The sequence below is a fragment of the Crocodylus siamensis genome, chromosome 4 (genome assembly GCF_052110815.1).
Source record: "Crocodylus siamensis isolate JL-2025a chromosome 4, ASM5211081v1, whole genome shotgun sequence".
Lineage (NCBI taxonomy): Eukaryota > Metazoa > Chordata > Crocodylia > Crocodylidae > Crocodylus > Crocodylus siamensis.
Window position 1 is genome coordinate 62,828,615 of NC_143398.1, and position 12,973 is coordinate 62,841,587.

A 12,973-nucleotide genomic window follows, 5' to 3' on the forward strand; every position below is an offset into this window, starting at 1 on the left:
CTTTTTACCTTGGTTTAATTATCACAGCATTTTTACATTTTGATTGGTTTAACTCCAAATTTACATGCATCTCTAGTAATATTAGTAAATTATTTACCTCTGTTTTATTATTGCATCATATTTTAAACTTCAAAAATGTAATACATGCTGAAAAAATATTTGACTTTTTTATCAGTACTCACCTTAAATTCTTGCTAGTGTATAAAGTATTTATTGCATTGCAGTGTTTTATTTTTTACCTGTGATTGTGAGGAATCAAAGTGTACCACAACCTGTTAAAAATTTATCAGAATTTTTAGCACAGTATAAACAGAACCTGTACAGACTCAAATCAGACTACAACAGTAGTGCTCAATCTTTCAGTCCATGGGCCAGGTCCGGCATGGGGCTGGTCTGCAGGTACAATCCCATGTGTCAGATCTGGCCCTAGCATGACCTGTGTGCTGGATCTGCCTGGGTGCATTTATATATGCATTAATGTGCTGTTGCTACTATGCATTAAGTTTAGTACCTCTAATATGAGGTACTAACTAAATATGCAGTAGCCAGCACTATTGCACAGTAGCAAAGGCACATGGTCTTTTTGTGATGCTTAATGTGCAGGAGACTAATTCTACTGTGCTTTAGCACAGCTTTTGTTGTAACACACTAATGCACAGTAGAATTAGTCTACTGTGCATTAAGCGTCTTATGTAGACACTCCAACTATAGGCCAACCTTGTGCACTGGCATGAGGCAACAGTCACATCATCCAGCCTACAGGTGGCAGGGGTGGAAGGGAAATCATGGTAGTATTCATTACTGTAGTTCTGGAAGCCACAGCAGTTCAGATCACTGATCTGAAAGCTCCAAAGAAAACATTATTGTAGACCAGTAGTTCTCAGCATCCAACTCACAGTCTAGATACAGCCCACCTGCCATGTCATTCAGCTCAAAGGTCTGCAAATTTGGCAGCAGAGCAGCAGTGTCAGCACTAAAACTAAAACTGTATCTAAACAGGTCTTGATGTGAATGACCCACCTTAAAAAAACTGCAGAAGTTTTGCATTGTAAAAATTATCCTCATTAATTATAGATTCAAAACCATTCTAATCCTAGTCATTCTAGCCAAGTAGTAATTACACATCTGCTAAATCAATATTGCATGTTGTGTCCAGCCTTTCCCCAGTAGCTCTTATTTCATTGGTATACATGGAAATTTAATTTGGGTACCACTATAGAAAGCCCAACTGAGACTTCATATAATAGGGGCAGGCGATTATTTCGGCAATTTAAACGCTTACTGAGTTTTGGCAAGCCATCGAGGGCCATGTGACAGGCAGCCAGGGGCAGATAAATATTATTTAAAAAAATTTTTTAGGGGTCCCATGGGCCGGATAGAATGGCCTGGCAGGCCACATCCAGCCCATGGGCCTCATTTTCCCCACCCATCATATAAACAGATGTGAGAGAGATTCTACCACCTCTTCTAAACCACAGTGCATATGAATCACTTCCTTTCATAGATTTGACTTGCCTAAAAGTTTTATTTACAAAATTCAATCCAAGTTTTTTTTTTTTCTAGGTGGGCTTGGTTTGCTCTAGTTACTAGTTTAACCTTATTCAGATTTCTTCCACTAGGTCTTTTCTACTTCAGCTCCAAAGGTCTGTCTGTCAGGGCAGTCCTATTCTAAAGCCTGATGTCTCCTTTTTAGTTCCCTCTAGACTTGATTTTACTGGCAGGTATGGGACAGAATCAGGTTCTGTTCAGGTTCATCTCATCACATGGGGCAAGTCTTCTGGGGTAAATGGATCCACCTGTTGATAATTTATTCTAACTGCTGACAGTGGATGTAAAGTTTTAATTATTTAATTCTAAGCCACCTCTGCTACTTGACCCAAACTTCATTGTGCCCACTGGGCTTTGTTCACTCCTGAGGGTACAGCCTTCATGTCGTCACCCAGTCCCAGGACCCTTGAGGGCAATGTGGTTGTTCTTTCACCACGTTGCCACCCCCGTTCACACCTGCCACATCTTGGTGTACAGTCAATGGGGGGGTGGGGGGGGTCGCCTAGCGGGTCCCTTGCTGCCCGGGTCCAACCCGTCGGATGTACACGGGGCTCCACCACCCCTGCACCCTGGCCTCATGTCACCTTCTTAAGCCACCATGTGGAGTTACGTGTCCCATCTTGCCCATCCACCTTCTTTCCATGTCCCTATCCCTTATACCTAGCGGGTTGAGCCCGTCTGGGTATAGAGTTGGCTCCCAGCCCCTATCCCTAGGGCTCTAACTCAAATAGATCCCGGTGCCCGTGTTCCCGGCGGCGACCCTGCCCTGATCACGGTCCTCCTTCGGGATCCTCGTCACCCTTCTGAGCTGACGTTCACCTGGTTCCGGCGCGCCCTCTGCGATAGCTCCTCTTCACTGCCATCCCTCCTCTTCACTGCCATCCCGTTTGGGCACCCCTCGTCCTCCACCAGCTCCCGGGGGCTGCCGCTGGCTCCCTCTCACTGGCTCCCCTCATTCCTGTTCCCTGTTCTTCCCTGGACTTCGCTGGACCCCACGCTCCTCCTCCGCCGCTGACGGATTCCCCACTCTGGAGCCATCTGCCCCTTCCACTGCAGCCGCTGCTGTTTTTATCTTTGCCAGCCAGCGTCTGGTGCTGACGTCACCAGGCGGCCTCAGCTGTATGAAAAGCCGGCTCACGAGCCGCGTGGGTTCCCCGGAAGTGTCATCCCCTGCCACAGGTGAGTTGCCGGCATCACCCTGGTCTCCAGGACATTCATAAATGAAAAATGTTCAGTTTGATAGAGAAAAATAAATATCCCACATTTCTTTCTATGCTTATAGGTTGTTTTTTTAAATGAAGAAATAGTCATTTATGTTTTGTATAGCATGGAGCCCACTTTGTGTTTCCTTGGAAATAAATGAGAAAGACATCCCTTGTTCAAGTCAAAGTATACAAATAAATTATTAAACAAACAGGAAGTTTTGTCTCCTTGCAGTTTTTGCCTGTGAAAGATGTATTTTAAAGTAAAAAAGGGTATTAGACTACTAAAAGCATAAAAGTAAGGTCAGTGTTATTAACGTATGCCAACTCTCCAGCTGGAACTCATTTAACATTTTGCTGTGGACATTTTTTTTTTTGGGGCGGGGGGAAGGGGAAGAAGGACACAGGGGACCATGTAAAAGGCAATTCTTAACATAGATTTTCAACTTTTGGGATATGCTTTGTTCCTTTGATAGGTGTAAATTAATCCATTCCCAATTTAAAACAGAAGGGGATGGAAGGGTGGGATGGAATGGATTTTGGGATGTAATGGAGATATGCAAGGAGCCTTTGGTGTATGAAATAAGCTCAGGCAACTGATTTCTTTATAAATAGTCTTTTAAGGGTGCTGCAGGGTGGCATGTAATAGCAGCAGATGTGCAAAGACTGACCTGTTATGGTCTCTCTCAGTTCTTTGCAACAGAGGAATTACTCTATTATTTTACTGCAAGCAAAAATGACTGAAAACTAGGCACCGGCATTTTCCAGGAGTACCTTGAGTCTTAACAAGGCTGAGAACCACTGCTTTACAATATCTGAGGTACTGCTGCCCCCATGTGTCTGTTGATCTATACTTGCTCCTTCTATTGCCCTGTGGGGCCAGACCAACCCTCAGAATCTCAATATTGCGCTGTTAGATAGGAGGGTGTGGTGTACAATTGCATGGGCACACACTCAAATCAATTCGATACACACACACGCTCTACCAACTCAGGCACATGCACATCCAAACTAGCCTAGGCACATGCATACCTATCACCAATTAAAGCACATACACTATACATCCCAAAAATTAGACAAAAATCAATTGTCCATACCCACACACTCAGTACACATACACAGATCACTAATTCATATATCATACACACAATGACATATACATATATATACACACACACTCACCAGTTCACACACATACAACCTACCTGCACAGAGGAAAGTTCCTAACTTGGATGGCATGGTATATATATATGTGTGCTTGGGGTACCTGGGATACTTGAGGGAAGGTTAAGGTGACAGAGACAGCGTTAAAGTGTAGGAAGTGAAAGTTGCCAGAACAGAAATTAGAATTGGTGGACTACAGAGAAGCTGGCTGAGGAACTGAGGCTTGGGGTTACTTAAAGTAGATTGGGGCTGGAAACTGAGGCAGACAGCTGAGATATTGGTGGGGGAGGCAGATCAGTGGTGGCAAGGAGGAGACAGCCAGGAAAGAGAGAGAGGCAGAAACCTGGGAGCTTTGGGCTGGAAACAGGCTGACAGCTTTGAGACTCAGGGGGCAGGTAAGTGGTGGCAAGGAGGAAACAGTCAGGAAACAAACAAAAACCCAACTTGGGGTTTCAAAATAACAGGTTTATTAAACAGACAACACACTGCACAGCCCCATGAAGTTACTGGTTCACACACACATACACAAGCACTCACAATGGCACCAGGGGAAAGAGACTCAGTAGAAGGGTTGGAGTCCAGGTTGGGAAGAGAAGCAGAGTCCAAGTCCCTGGCTGAAGAGTGGGTAAGGGGTGATAGCTACCTATCCAGGCTGGAAAGAGGTCCTTGTCCAGTAGGTGTTGTCCAGAGGGGGGTTGCCAGCAGGGCCTCTGGGTGGATAGGTGATGTGGCATGGTGCTGGTCCAGATGGAGAGGGTGTCCCAAGGAGTCAGTCTTCACTACCCCTTTTATGGGGCAGACTACCTCTGATCTCCTATGGGGAGGGCCTGTCCAGGCAAGGTCAGTCCTGTTCCAGAGGGCTCCAGGTGTTCTTACTGAGCATGTGCAGCCTTGGCACAATGGTGGGTTGCCTCATCTTTTTGTTTCTTGAATGCTGAGGGTGGTTCCAAGGGCTGGGTCATTGATCCAGGTATTGGTGTTGATAGTTCAGTCATTCAGCAGGACCTATTTTTAGACCTACTGCCATGGTCTCTCTAGCACCCTCATTCATCCCCATTCATTCAGGAACCAAGTTACATAGGAGGGGTAGGTATGAGTCATGGGTTACACAACTGGGCCTGGGGATAAGATGGAGACTTGACAAACAAAATGGAAACTTGACATGACTTATGCTAACTTACATATGTAGGCCTAAATCATATAGTACCAGTAAAACAGTAATAAAGAACAGTAAAAAATCAATATAAACATAATAATTATACAATATAAAGAAGGAGAAAAAAAACAGAACAAATACAACTTGCTACCAAAATAAAATGCTGAAGCTTATCCTATGTCTTAGCTCACTTAAACTTATCTATAGGGAATAGAGAAGGGAAAAAAAGTCAGAAATGGTTGGGGAAGGGGAGGGAATGCATTTTAAAAGAAAAAAAAAGAAAAACTGGGGGGTTTCCTACACTTTCACTTCAAATACAGTTAAGAATCTTTCAAGACAGTGGTTTGGCATATAGCTTTAATTCTAATTTTCTTTTTAAACCATCTTTCATCCAAAGACAAAGAGAATAGTCATTTGAAAACATTCATTCCTTTTTGCATAATATGCGTTGAAAGTAAATGTCTACACCTGAATAAAATATTTGAGTTGAATGAGGCATTAGCTGAACACACCTGACTTCCATTGGGAGGTCAAAGCTGAGCACTTGACAGCTTCAGTCCTTAAGGGTATGTCTACAAAGTATGATCTGAAACATACCCACCTCTTCTTAGATACACGTCAGATCCAGAAGTATAACAATGAATCTGCTCTAGAGGCATGCAGCCTGGCTACTGTTAAGCACATTGGATATAGAGGCCTTGAAAAATGTCCCCAGATATGCCCAACTAGGTACCAAAATATAAACATTTGATTTAAATGACAGCACTGAACATTTGCAATGTATTTATTTTAGTCTATTCTTCCAAACAAACAAAACCCCACATTTAGAATGCCAAGTTTTGGTAGCAATAGGGGATGGGGTGGGGTGTCTTTTTTACAATCATAGGAAACAATGCAAAAACATGCTCTACTTTGAGTATTTGTATTACAGATTGCAATTTTCAAAAGCACCCAAATCAGGGTGTTCAACCTCTGGTCCCTGTGGAGCCAGGACATCCAGCCTGCAGGTCAGAAAACTTGGCAGCAGGGAGTGTTAGAAGCTCCATGTGGTTGGATCCAGCTTGGCTGGGGCCATTTTCCACATAGCAGGATCAGAGCTGGGCCTGCCCCCCACATGTCCAGATCAGGCAGAGCTGCTCCCCACAACCTGCACATCTGGACTGGGTCCAAAATGCTCTGCCCCATTCCCTCCCACAGGTCTGAATCAGGGACATTCCAGCCCATCTCCCCCCAGTTCCCCCCTGTGTCTGGATCAGGGCCACTCTGCCCCATTGCTCCCCCACTGTGAGAGAGCCCCAGCCTCGAGCAGCCCCAAGAACAGCAAAGCGGGTGCCGCTGTGGCAATAAACTGCCGGTAGCTGCGGAGCGTGGGGCACGGTACAGGCGGTGCAGGCGAGGCAGGACCGGCACTGCACGCAAGCCACCAAGCGGGCCTGACTATGGGAACGAGTCATATGGGAAGCGGGCCCGCAGGGCAGGAAACTTAATTACCTCCCTGAGGTGTGTGGGGGCGTCGGCGGGAACAAAAGCCGCACCGGAATGGGGAGGAGTGGAACCGGGAGGGGAGCAGATCCCCGGCGGAAGCCCGGATCGGCGGAGGCTCACCGACACGCGTCCTGCCCACGTATTCTGGGGAAAGGGTAAGGCCCTTCAGGGGTAAGGCACCAGGGACGACAAGCCCCGAAGACATTGGAGGCGATTGTGAAGGCTGGGGGAGGCACCTCGCCCCAGTTGGAGGCCGCTTGGCCGGGACCCGAGTGAAGTGGGGTGGTGGGCCTCGGCCACAGTACGCTGGGGGCAGAAGGCAGAGCCGCCCAGGCAGGGCAAGGACCCTACGGTGGCAGACAGCTGACCCCAACCGGGAGCCGAAGGCCTCCTGAAGGAGGAGAGCGGGACTTGAGGGGAACCGGCCAGCACAAGGGACCCAGTGTCAGACGCCCGTGGTGGGACAGGCGGTTCGACTCATGGGTTAATAACTTTGTATTTTGTACCCGAGACGTTGCCCACCCCTTTCTCCCGAGGGGAGACTGGGAGGGCAACCCGGACTTGGACCTGGAGGCCCGGGTGAGGGTGTAGGGGAGGAAGGAGCCCTCAAGGATCTTGGACTTGAATTGACTGGAGGTCCCACCTCCGGACATGCACACGTCATAAAAGACACACTGAATCAAGGAACATCGAAGTCATGGCAGGCGGACCTGGCGCGGGCATCCCGGAGTGAGGACCCAACCTGGAATTAGTGGACAACCATACTCAGACGACTGAGCGATTGAACTCGTTGACGGGCACGTCTACACCCACCCCATGCAACTGGATCGGGGCTACTATGCTCTGCTTCCACCTCATCTCCCTGCAAATATGTCCAGATCTGGGATGCTCCACCCCACCCTTCCCACATGTCCAGATCAGGGATACTCTGCCCCATGCCTCACACATCTAGATCCAGGTTGCTTCACCCCACATGGCAGGTAGATTAGTGTGAGGCTGTGCTAACCCAAACAGCTGGATTGGGCCCACAAAGGAACCTGGCATCACGCATCTGGCCTGCAGGGAAAATAGTTTGGGCACCACTGACCTAAATGATTTAAACATCTCAAAAGACATTTACATATTTAGTACTAAATGTGTAAGGAGTACAAGCCCCACCACTTTCAACTGGACTTGTGTGCCTGCATTAACAGCACTTCAGTGCCAACAGCATTCAACAGCCACCTAAGTACCTGTGGACTTAGATTTCCACTGCTTGGCATTTGCAAAACTTCTCAAGTGTCAATGGGCACATCTACACATGCTATTAGTTCAAAGTAGGCTAACTGCACAGTAAAAATACTGCACAGTAAGCCTATCAGGGAACAAGTTTACATGTGCTCCTTCTTGGAAGTGGATATGCTTCCAATGGGGGGGAAGCCCAGTACAGGGTTGCTACCACCCTGCTCTGCTCCACCCTACAGCAGCGAGGGGCAGTTCCAGGGTCCCCCTGGGTACTAGCCCACGGGCTGGCAGGGAGCATGGGGCCAGTCCCCATGTGTATGGGAATAAGAGAGCTCTGCTGGCTGCAGTGGCAGCTGTCTCCTGGCCCCATACACACTGGGATGGGTCATGATGTGCATGTGGCTGGGAGACAACTGCTATCGCAAAGCTCTCCTGCCCTGTGCATATGGGGACAAGGCTTCTGCCCACTGGGGATTCCCCATGCAGCCCAGGGCTGTCTGGGACAGGTCCCAGCCATCTCCAGGCTGCATGGAGACTGTTCTGCACAGCCTGGGACTGGCCAGGGCAGGGACCTGCCCCTCCCCCACAGTTTTCCCAGCCCCGTGCCTTAATCGGGCAATTGAGGCACAGGGCTGAGAAAGAGCTGTGGGGGAGGGGCAGGTCCCAGCTTCCACCCAATCCAGCTAGCATGTCCAGGGACCAGGGAGAAGGTTCCACTGCTGGACATGAAGCCACAAGCCACAAGGCAGGAAGGCATTCAAGCAATGGACAACCAGACATGTACAGACATCTTGAATCACAAGCAGTGTGACAGTAAACCTGAGGTGGCTAGGGGAGAGCGCAGGTGTCTATATGGAAATATCAGAAGCATGGAGAAAAACAGGAGAAACTGTTATGCCTTCTGGCTGATGAGGATTTTGATTTGATTGAACTGACGGAGACTTGGTGGGATGACACACATGACTGGGTAGTGAATATTGAGGGCTATAGGCTCTACAAGAAAAATTGAATTGAAAAGAAGGGAGGAGGCATGCCCTGTATGTGAAAGAGTGGTACCCCTCCCTGCACATCACATATGGCAACAGAGAAGGGTCCCTTGAGACACTCTGGGTCAGGATACAAGGAGGACCAGAAGAAGGAGATCTGATGATGGGAATCTACTACAGGCCTCCCTCCCAAGAAAAGAAGAGCAACCAGGCATCCTCCAGAGAACTGACTGAGGCAGCTAGCATTAGAGACATGATTGTCATGGGTGACTTCAACTACCCTGGCATCTGTTGGGAAGATCACTTGGCTGCCTCCAGCATGTCAACCAATTTCTTGGCAACAACAAACAACCTGTTTCTGACACAGGTAGTGGAAAGGCCCACTAGCAGTAAGGATTTCATGCTGGCCAAAGGAGAAGACATCATAGGTGACCTAAGGATTGGTGGTACTCTGGGAGATAGTGATCACGACCTGGTTAGGTTCATCATCCACTGTAAGACTAGGAAATCAGTCAGCAGAACAGAAGTCCTGGATTTCAAGAAAGTAGCTTTTGGCAAACTCAAGGCGCTAGTTGAAAAGGCCCTTTGCAACCAGAAACTGTACGACTTGGGAGTTCTTGAACAGTGGTGCTTCCTTAAGGAGGCAATCACTGAAGCTCAAAAACAGGCTATCCCCATGTGGACAAAAAGCAAGAAAAGAGCCAAGAGACCCGCTTGGCTCAACAATGATGTTAGCAAGCTGCTGAAAAAGAAAAAAGAAACATATAAGCACTGGAAGAAAGGCTTGGCAACTAGAAAGAAATACACCTGTATCACTGGGGCCTGCAGATAGGAGACACAGCAGGCTAAGGCAGGCATGAATATCAAGATGGCAACCAGAATAAAAGACAACAAAAAGTCCCTCTATGGATACATAAGGAGCAAGAAAAGAACTGGGCTCTACTGTGGGCCCCCTACTGAATACTCAGGGGCAGCTCACGGTCGATGCCTATGAAAAAGCAGAACTCCTAAATACATACTTTGTGTCAGTATTCCTGAAATCAAATGGGGGCTGTTCACCTGGCCAGAGGCCCGGGAAGCATGGAGAAGACAGCAGGCTACATAAACTCAGTCCTGAATAGTTAAGTGATCTCTTACAACACTTGGATGTTTTCAAGTCTGCTGGACCCGATGACCTGCACCCAAGAGTCCTGAAAGACTGAGCTTATATCAATGCCACTGACCAAACTGTTTGCAGGGTCATGGAACTCAGGACTGGTCCCTAGTGACTGGAAGAGAGCTAGTGTGGTGCTCATCTTCAGAGAAGAGAAGAGGGATGACCCTGCAAACTACAGACTGGTCAGTCAAACTTCAGTCCTGGATAATATCTTTGAAAAATTTATTAAAGAGGCCATAAATCACAATCTGGTAACTGATGGGGTCTTAAGAAGTTAGCAGCACAGCTGTGTGGAGGGTAGATCATGGTTGACAAACCTTGTGTCCTTCTACAACCAGGTAACTAGCCATCTGGATGAGGGACATGAGGTTGACATGATTTACTTAGACTTGAGTAACACCTTTGATTCTGTTTCCCATGGGATACTCTCAAACAAACTGGAGGTGGCTGGGCTGGACCAGTCTACAGTGAGGTGGATAGACAATTGGCTCAGAGGCCGCTCCCAGAGGGTAGTAATTGGTGGGATGGCCTCATCCTGGAGGGTCATCTCCAGTGGTGTGCCCCAGGGATTGGTGCTTGGACCTGTGCTCTTCAATATATTCATTAATGACTTGGATGAAGGGGTGGAGAGCTCAGTGATTAAGTCTGTGGATGATACCAAGCTGTGGGGAAATGCAGGCACATTGGAGGATAGGGCCGGGATTCAGGAAAACCTCAACAGACTGGAATCTTGGGCAAAATGAAATCAGATGAAGTTTTACAGGGATAACTGCAAGGCCTTTCACCTGGATAGGAAAAACCCTCACCACAACTACACAATGGGTGGTGGTCCACTGGCTGGCACTGCATCTGAACGAGACCTGGGGGTCACAATCGACTGAAAGATGAATATGAGCCAGCAGTCCAATGAGGTTGCCAGCAGGGCAAATAGAACTCTAGCATACATCAGCCAATGTGTGGCCAATAGATCCAGGCAGGTGCTCCTCCCTGTCTAGTCAGTACTGGTGAAACTCAGCTGAAGTACTGTGTCCAGTTCTGGGCACCGCACTTCAAGAAGGACATGGATAATCTTGAGATGGTACAAAGAAGGGCCACTCATATGATCAAGGGCATGGAGAACAGGGCCTGTGAGGAGAGACTCCAGGAACTGGGCCTGTTCAGCCTGAGTAAGAGAAGGCTAAGAGGTGACTAATAGCTGCCTACAAGTACATCAGAGGTGAGCACCAGGATCTAGGGAAGCAACTTGTCAAGAAGGCACCCCAAGGGAATACAAGTACCAATGGGTATAAACTAATAGAGGGTAAATTCAGCCTAGATATAAGAAAGAACTTCTCTGTAAGGGTCACCAGAATCTGGAACACACTTCTGGCAGAGGTGGTGCAGTCACCGTCCTTGGAGGTATTTAAGATGAGGCTGGACAGGCACCTTGTTATGCTCATCTGAGCCCAATAACTTCCTGCCCATGGCAAAGGACCAGACTTGATGATCTTACAGGTCCCTTCTGGTTCTATGTTTCTATGATTAAGCCCCCACCTGGGCAGAGAATCCCTGCTCAGCTGGAGGCAGCTAGCCATGAGCCCTCTACTGGGCGGGGAATTCCACTAGCCAGGGGCTTGCTGCTAGCTGCCCTACCAGTGGGACAGCTCCTAGCCACCCCTGGCTAAGCAGGGATTCCTCACCCAGCTGGGGGCTCACTGATAACTGCCCAACTGGTAGGGCAGCTCCGGGCCACCCCGAGCAGTGTGGGGATTACCCACCAAGCTGGGGGCTCACTGCTAGCTGCCTCACCAGTGGAACAGCTCCTAGCCACCTCCAGCTGACCAGGGATTCCCTGTCCAGCCCAAGACTCGCTGCTAGTTGCCCCACTGGTAGTTCCCCAGTCCTGATGCTGCTCAGCTCCTTACTTCTGTTGGGAGCCAGGAGCCCCACAGCATGGTTTACTTGGTGACATTTTACTGTGCAGTAATTTTACTGTGCAGTATATTAGTCTACTGAGCAGTAAGCATCTTGTGTAGACACACCTACTGGCACCATACAGTTAACAATCCCAAGCCAACAACCATGAGAAGTGGAACATTCAACATGAGAAAGGTAATTATGATCTTGTTAGCATGGCTCAATTCTGTGGGTGACCTCAGAGAATACCTAAGACTTGATATCTGTCAGCAAACCACACAGTAAGAGTGCTAGATCAAGCCACAATTTATCAAACAGACAACACAAGAGCATGTCTTTCCAGGTGCTTAGGAAACTCATCTGGGATAGAGAAGATGTAGATTCAAGCACCTACCCCAATATATCATAGATAAAATAATGTCTTAGAACGGGGGTGTTCAACCTCCAGCCCAAGAGCCAAATGTGGCCTGTGGAGCCATTGCATCTGGCCTGCAGGGCTCCTCTTGGGGTGGGAAATTTGGCAATAGGGGAGTGGTGAACATTAATATGGTCACCCTCCCTCCACCAAATTCCCGTACCCTAAGCCCTGCACTGCCAGTTGCAGCCAGGCCATCTGGATCAGCCCATGTCCCCCCCGGGGGTTTGGTTTAGAGGCAAGCCACGCCTCTTCCCCATGGGGCCAAACCATGTTCCCTTTCCCCACAGAGCCAGGCCATAGCCCCTCCCCTCTGCAGAGCCAGGCTTGGGTTGGGCTATGCCTCCTTCTCCCTACCCCAGATTCAGGCAACACCCCCCACAAGGCTGAGTGGGACTAAGCCATGTTCACTTCACCCCTATGGGCCCAGGCCATGACACCTATCCCCCAATGAGGCCCAGGCCATGCCCCCCTCCCCTCTGGAGCTGGGTTGCAGTTGACCCCCCTCTATATGTGGTGGGGACCATCCAGCCATGATTCTGCCAGTGCTGGTTGGAACCACTGGCAGCATCCTGCCTGTGGACACACAGGGCACTGCTCTTCTGGCCCACCACGGAAAAAGGTTGAGCATCACTGCCTTAGAATTATTTCAATTTAGCAATTCTTAGTACTTCTCATACATAGCAGATAAACTACAAACACTCCAGAGAACAAGAAATACAGTGGCCTCTTTTTTATTCC